At 39.7% G+C, this 7,662-nt stretch overlaps 1 long non-coding RNA gene across 1 annotated transcript in view; it reads right to left on the bottom strand.

Moving 5' to 3' along the window:
• Positions 1-3,459: 3,459 nt before the first annotated feature.
• The window catches only part of LOC139433694 (uncharacterized), a 4,327-nt gene continuing 124 nt past the window's right edge, over positions 3,460-7,662 (bottom strand). Inside the window, exons 2-3 of the long non-coding RNA XR_011643079.1 lie at positions 6,729-6,873; positions 3,460-3,572 (exon numbers count right to left, since the gene is read on the bottom strand). This is a non-coding gene — a long non-coding RNA (uncharacterized lncRNA). The remainder of the gene's footprint in view (positions 3,573-6,728; positions 6,874-7,662) is intronic.

The raw sequence follows: 7,662 nt of genomic DNA, 5'->3' as shown, positions 1-7,662 counted from the left end.
CACTTCAAATGTCAAAAGTGCAAAGTCGAAGTACTATTTGTCGGTTACCACAGAAAAACTAAATAATCTTAGGACATTTTGGAAAGCCATAACATCGATATCCACCGGTGAGATCCGTAATGAGCTACCTCCGTGCCTTACCACAGCATCTGGCACTATATCGGACAGGGCTACTATGCTCAATTGCGGGAGGCAATTATTTCAAATAACTATAGGCCAATCTCTAAATTGTCAGTTCTGGCTAAGGTTCTTGAACGCCTAGTGAGTGAACAGGTAAAGGAGTTTTTATCTATAAATTACATCCTGTCTAAACATCAGTCAGGATTCAGAAAGCAGCACAGCACCATCACTGCCACGATGAAAGTGGTAAATGACATTACTAGTATTTTAGATAATAAGCAGAGTTGTGCAGCTCTGTTTATTGACCTGTCCAAAGTGGTTGACACCGTTGATCATCACATCTTAAAGCAGAGGCTAGCCAGTATTGGCATATCCAGCCTTGCAGTGGGGTGGTTTGTGAACTACCTCTCTGAAAGGTCCCAATGTGTTCACTTTGATGGGCTGTCTTCTGAGTGGTTAAACATTTCTAATGGTGTACCACAAGGTTCTGTTTTAGGTCCACTTTTATTCTCCATATATATTAACAGCGTAGGTGATAATGTGGATGAAGCTACTTTACATTTTTATGCGGATGATACTGTAATGTACTGTGCAGGTCCCTCCATTAAGGAGGCTGTTGTTAAATTACAGGCTGTTTTTAACACTATTCAGACTCAGTTCTCTGAACTAAAGCTTATTTTAAATGTGGATCAAACCAAGGTAATGCTCTTCTCTAAAGCTACAAAGACACCAGAGCCTGTTGTAGATATTGTAACTACACAAGGAACAAAACTTGAAGTTGTTGCCTGTTACAAATACCTTGGTATCTGGCTTAATGATTGTCTTGCTTTTAAACTTCAGGTCACTAATCTGCTTAAAAAGCTGAGGGTTAGGCTAGGTTTCTTCTACAGGAACAAGTCCTGTTTCTCATTTGAAGCCAGGAAAAGGCTAGTCACTGTGACCTTTTGACCTGTGCTGGACTATGGTGATTTGATGTATATGAATGCACCTGCCCATTACCTGAGCAAGTTAGATGCTGCGTATCACAGTGCTCTGAGATGTGTTACTAACTGTAAAGCACTCACTCCTCACTGTACCCTGTATGCCAAGGCAGGTCTGCCTTCACTAACTGTACGGAGGCTCAGTCATTGGTACATGTTCATCTATAAAGCCATGTTGGGTAAACTAACTTTTTATATCTGCTCTCTGATCTCTCGACGAATTGAAAATACGTATTGCCTGAGATCTCATGATGTTGTTTTATTAAATGTGCCAAGTGCTAGGACTGTCTTAGGGAAGAAAGCTTTTAGATGTGCAGCTCCACTAAATTGGAACAGTCTGCAAACCTGTTTAAAACTGAGCACTTTGGTTCCCCTGCATAATTTTAAAACTCGGCTGGGTGACATGCTGTCTGATACTCATGGTACCTGTCACTGTGAATAGAGTCTGTAAACTGTCCCTTAGCAAAAAAATCTATAGAATACTATAGAAAAATCTATCGACAAATTATATAGAACATTTCTGTATAATACTACAGGATTTTTGCGGATATACTATAGAAATTGCCTATGTGTTTTACTATAGATTCTGGGAAATAATCTATAGAAAAATCCATGGACAAATTCTATAGAAAATGTCTGTAGAATACTACAGGATTTTTGCGGATATACTATAGAAATTGCCTACGTGTTTTACTATAGATTCTGGGAAATAATCTATAGAATACTATAGTATAAAAAATATACACTGTAGATGTTTTTTTTGTAGAAAATAGTCTATAGAATCCTATAGAAAACCCCATGGATGCTTTCTATAGAACTGTTCTGGAGAATACCATAGAATTTGTGACCTATATTCCATAGAATCTATTGATGTTTCTATAGAATTTCTGTAGAATATAATGCAGAATATTGGCAAATATTCTATAGAATTTACCTATGGATTTTACTATAGATTCTGCAAAATAATCGAACATTGCTATTGTTTTCTATAAAATGGTTCTGCAGAATTTATAACATTAATTACGGGAATTGTCCTTAAATATTTTACAGGTTTTACTGATGTATCTGCTCTTTTTACAGTCAATAACGTTTAATAAAAGTACAGCACTAAAACTTCTATGGGCAAAAAAAACGGAAAAACCAGTCAAATGACTGGCAGCAGGCTGCCAAACAAAAACCATAAAATTAAAGTAAAAATATTTTAACTGAAATAAAGTGCAAAGCAATTAGTATACAGAAATGGTCCTTAAATACTTTAGAGGAAACTTTCCTCTCTTTTCAAAATCCATTGTCTTAAAATGTTACATTAAAATACCTTAAATAAAGTTCTGATGAGAAAAACATTTTCTTTTATTAGATTTGTATGATCAAACACTAACATAAATACAGAACCTAAAGAGCTAGAATACTGTTATTTTACAGCTTTTTTCTAACATATTCCAATCAAACCGGTTCAACAAAATGACATCACAAAATGTTCTGTAGGAAACAATTACTCTGAAAACTTAAAAATATTTGTAGAATTATAGTACAACTAATGAATACAGCATTTCATATTTAAACATCATACTTATAAACAGTAGAAACAAAAAGTAAGTTGAATTTTTTAAGATTACTTTGAAACATTCAACTGAAAATAACAGAAATGGCAAAATGGCGACATATGTTCACATTGTCAATGTGAAGGAGCAGTGTGCAGGATTTAGTAAGTCTAACAATGGGGATGTAGGTTCCAACCAATGGATAACTTGTTCACTCACCCTCCTATCCCAAGTTTGTAGGATAATGTTTATTGGCTGCAAAAAACTTGAGGCCCAATCATGTTTCCTCTGTCCATTCTGCGCTGCTGTAGACGTGGCAGTGCAACCTAGAGGACAAAAAGATCAGAATTAGAAACGGGTTTATTGCCAGGTATGTTCACACGTATGAGGAGGTGTCGTACATACAAATAAAAAAATGTAAAAACTACACAGATAGCGAACTATATTAAGAAATAGAATGCAATAAATTATAGAATATAAAATATTGGCAGTAAGCAATATTTAAACATTGCATTATTTACCATCCTGTGATCTCCATGCAGAGTCTGCGTTGTGGCTGAGGTAAAGTGTCAGTGGGGGGGGCGGGCCTTGTTGAGGTGCCGAGAGGTTCTGGTCCTGATGGAGAGAGGTTTTGGTCCTGATGGAGAGAGGTTCTGGTCCTTATGGAGAGAGGTTCTGGTCCTTATGGAGAGAGGTTCTGGTCCTGATGGAGAGAGGTTCTGGTCCTGATGGAGAGAGGTTCTGGCCCTGATGTAGAGAGGTTTTGGTCCTGATGGAGAGAGGTTTTGGTCCTGATGGAGAGAGGTTCTGGTCCTGATGGAGAGAGGTTCTGGTCCTGATGGTGCGCAGCCTCCAGCCAGAGGGTTGTGTTGAAGGCAGAGCTGAAGTCCACAAACAGGATCCTGGCATAGGTTCCTGCTGTGTCCAGGTGCTGGAGGAGGAAGTGAAGTGATAACTATTAGTAAACCATAATGATGGATGTTATTATCAGGGCATTGCTTATTTCATAAGTTTAGAAGGGGGGAACATAGTCTAACAACAGTTAGCTTTTCTTAATTTTACCTCGAGACAAACTTGTGAGACTTGTTTCTGAAATCCCTTTCTCTTAAAGTGAATAAATAAAAAATAAAACAATGGAGGTGACCCTAAAACTAACCACTGGATTGCTTGTCTAACATGACCTAGTCCATAAGTGAGGTAAGGGTGGGAACAATCAAACACACCCTCCCAGGCACTACGTGTTAGCGAAGTACAACTGGGATTTCGAAGAGGAAGATATGCTTGCTCAATTCTTAATAATAAAGAAAAAACAACAAATTGAGCACTTGAGTTTTCATTAGCAGCGCCTAGCTATAGCTGTGGAGCTTCGGTCAATACCACTAATAGGGGTGCAACAACTAATCGACTTAATCGATTAAAATCGATTACCAAATTAGTTGCCAACTAATTCAGTCGTCGATTCGTTGGTGACGTCATCACGTGTGTTTTACGCCCCGTTAAGCTCTAACTTTATTGGTCTTTTTATCGGTACTGGAGACATTTAAAAAATATATGTCATGTATTATTGCTACAAAGACATTATATCGCAGTCTTAGTGTCGCCAACTCGTTTCTAATATGCAAAAAGACAAACAAATGCGTCTATGATGTATTTTCGATCTTTCTTTCCCCCGTCTGCTTGCGAGGGGGCGGGGCAGTTTACACACACGCAGCTGCAACATGCAGCAACACACACACGTGGGAGATGGCGGAGAGAACGCGCTCCAAGGTGGTTCAACTTTACCCGTCTCGATGTGGAGAATGCTCGTTACCAAAAGTGGAATAAGAGTTTAGCATGTAAGGGCGGTAACACGAGCTATTTGTCTAAACATTTAGCAAAAGTGCTCCACATCCAGACGGAGGAATGCACCGGGTTCGACTGTCTTTCCAGTAGCTCTGTAGCCCCGTCCACGAGTAACGTTTTCACGTCAGGTGTTATGTATGCTAGCAGCAACACACGGAGCTAACTACATTATACAAACATAATGATTAGAGGTAACAGAGTTATTTGCGGACTTTTGGTGACAGAGCCTTCAGTGTGGCCTCCCCCCCGAAATCCGCAGCGCCCCAACCCTGGACATTTTCAATAAAGCCCTCAAAACGCACCTTTTTACCAAGGCTTTCCCTACTGTGTAGTTAGTTTAATAGGTTTATTTGTCCGCTACTTCCCCCCCCACCCCCTTAACCTGTCTGCCTTTTTTCCCCTACTCCCCCCCCCCTACCAGACTTGTAAAGCGACCTTGGGTTTCCTGAAAGGCGCTATAAAAATATTATATATTATTATTATTATTATTATTATTTAGTTTGTTAAAGTTTCAGCTATTCTGTTTACAGTTCTGTCATCAGATTATTTAATACGATTTGTTAAAACACTGTTGTTTCTTTTGATGTGAAATATTATTTATTTAATTGTTAGTAATGTTAGTTTTGTTCACAATTTAAGTTATTTCAATAATATATGTATTTTGGAATCAAGTATTCATCTTTATTGTCGTCATTGTTAGTTTCCACATGCCTAAAACAACCTCAAGCTAAATCTAAAAGTTGATGGCTAAATAAGAGTGTTTGAGAAATTGTGCAAGGCATACAGTAATAGTCCGAATAGTCGATTAATCGTTTCATTAATCGATAGATTAATCGATTATCAAATTAGTCGTTTGTTGCAGCCCTAACCACTAATGCCCCTTTCACACCAGCGCCTTTTCAGCTCCGGCTCGGAGCTAGAGCCTGAAAAGCGCCGGGTTTTCCTGTTCACACCGCAGCGGCGCCGGCTCTTAGCTCCGGAATCCGCTTCATTTCCAGCTCCAAAAAATTGTCGGTCCAGAGGCAAGAGCTTTGGAGCTAAGAGGCGACGTCGCTTACGTCTCTCTTACGTCGAGGCGTGCAGGAAACTAAACCCACCTCCCCTGAACATGGGTCGACTGTCATGCCTGCCTACAAGCAGTAGTGCCTATAAACACACTTTATAAAGTCAGGCAACACTAACCAGGCTTCGTGTGATTCTGTTTATTTGTGCCTTACTTTGACCCTCCGTTCACTGTTATCGATCATTGTGGAGAGAGGCAGACGTGTTGTTTTGTATTATTACAGCTATCCGATGCAAGTAGTCAGTTTAGCTTCGGTTGCTATGCCAACATCACCCGTTTTATACCAGAGAAACTTTCATAACAGCGTTGTGATACCAAAGAGTGTCAATTCAGACTGACACACATTCACTTAGGCTAAGGGGAACTGGGGATATGCATCAGCTGCTTGTGTGAGTCGGACAGTGAATACTTTAGAGCGGCCGCTGCAGTGTGAGCTAACCGGGAGCTAACGGGAGATTAAACTCCCGTGGAAGAGCAGCCAGCACTGCAGCGGTCGGTAAATGCTGCAGAAACACATTAATAAACAATGAACCACGGCACTCTGGAGCAAAGTATAAGGTTGGAGATGTCGTTATTCAATTTATTCTGGCTTCGTGTGATTAAAAGCAACACGATCATCGACCCGACGCAGTTGTTGTTGTGAGCGCCGTAATGGCTGCCGTTGGGGAGCAAATCAGCGATGTAAACGGTGACGTCATGACACAGCAGGGGCAGCTCTGGGGCGCCAGTGGGCGGTGTGAACAGAGCGGGATCTGAAAAGGGAAACCGGAGCTGAACCAGAAAAGCTCCCGCTCGGAGCTAGAAACTGAAAAGCGCTGGTGTGAAAGCCGCATAACAGTCTATTTCCTTAAAATGGTACATATCGATGAATCTATATTTTCATCTTCAGGTGATTAAATCTGCATAATGTCCCCGTACAATAAGATTCAAGCATTTTGTAATCCAGTGAGGAAATTCAAGACCAGTAAATATTGATTGATTAAACAACACTAAATAAAATGTTAGTGCTTTCTTCAAACTCAGACTCTCTGCTGCGGCTGTACCTCAAAGACAAAACAATTGTCTTATGATCTTTGTTGAACAAGGTCTGATTGTCCTGTACATGTACAATGTGGGGTATTTTTAAATACTTTACTAAACCACATTCAATACTATGTTAGACACAAGTTAGTTATTACTCACATATCAAAGTCTTTTCATCTCCAAGATGGAAGAATAGCTGGGTGCTGCCTGGAGAGACTGATGAGGGACACAGGCTGGCGTCAGCAGCTTTCCACACAAAGCCATCACATCTTCTCTTCCATAGTCCTCGCTGTCCACTGGTGCTCTGTCAAAAGAGTGAACATCACAGCCGTCATGTTAACCCTTTGTTACACAACAACATACAACCAACATGTGTCAAAAGTGACCCGAATTAGTTTTAATTGTAAATATCTTTGCAATAAATTACTTTAACCATTCAGGATTCCAGGTATTCCTCAATTAACCTGTTTTGGATCAACACCAATTTGTATTTTTCCCTTTCTTACTTTTTGAATAAAAATCATGTTTGTATCACTACACTTCTAAGGCACAACATGGGTCAAACATTACCCGTATTATTGTTGCTATGTTATTTCATGCATGGCTGAGTGTTTCTTTACTATACATTTTCAAAAATAATTAATTTTAGCAGTGATTTGGACCTAGCGTGTATGATGTAGTAATACAAAAAGTATTTTAGTTCACACAGTGTGACATTAGCTAGTCATGTTAGCTTGTAATATATAGAGCAGAGCTAACTAGCAAGTTAGCCAAACGTTAGCGGTTAGCTGTTTATGCTATGCTAGCTGTTACTGAACATTAACAAACTAGATTCCGCTATAAGAAAGCTGTGGAACTTTACATTAAACTTGGCGACAACATTGTGACACCCCGCTGCATTTTTATGTGTAATTCTCCCGTGTTGGAGACGAGAGGGTGGGGGGGCAGCACTGCAATAAACTGTAAGCTAACGTTAGCAGCCACCTGTTAAGCCAGGTTTTCCGGGCGCAACATCTTGCAAGAAACAGCATGTCAGGGCTTCTTAACATTTAACAACCTATTAATGATGAATACCAACTTAACGGGAAGAAAC

The sequence above is a fragment of the Pseudochaenichthys georgianus genome, unplaced genomic scaffold (assembly GCF_902827115.2).
Source record: "Pseudochaenichthys georgianus unplaced genomic scaffold, fPseGeo1.2 scaffold_987_arrow_ctg1, whole genome shotgun sequence".
Classification (NCBI taxonomy): Eukaryota; Metazoa; Chordata; class Actinopteri; order Perciformes; family Channichthyidae; genus Pseudochaenichthys; species Pseudochaenichthys georgianus.
Note: the sequence above shows the minus strand (reverse complement) of the source record. Positions and strands in the feature narration are given on the sequence as shown.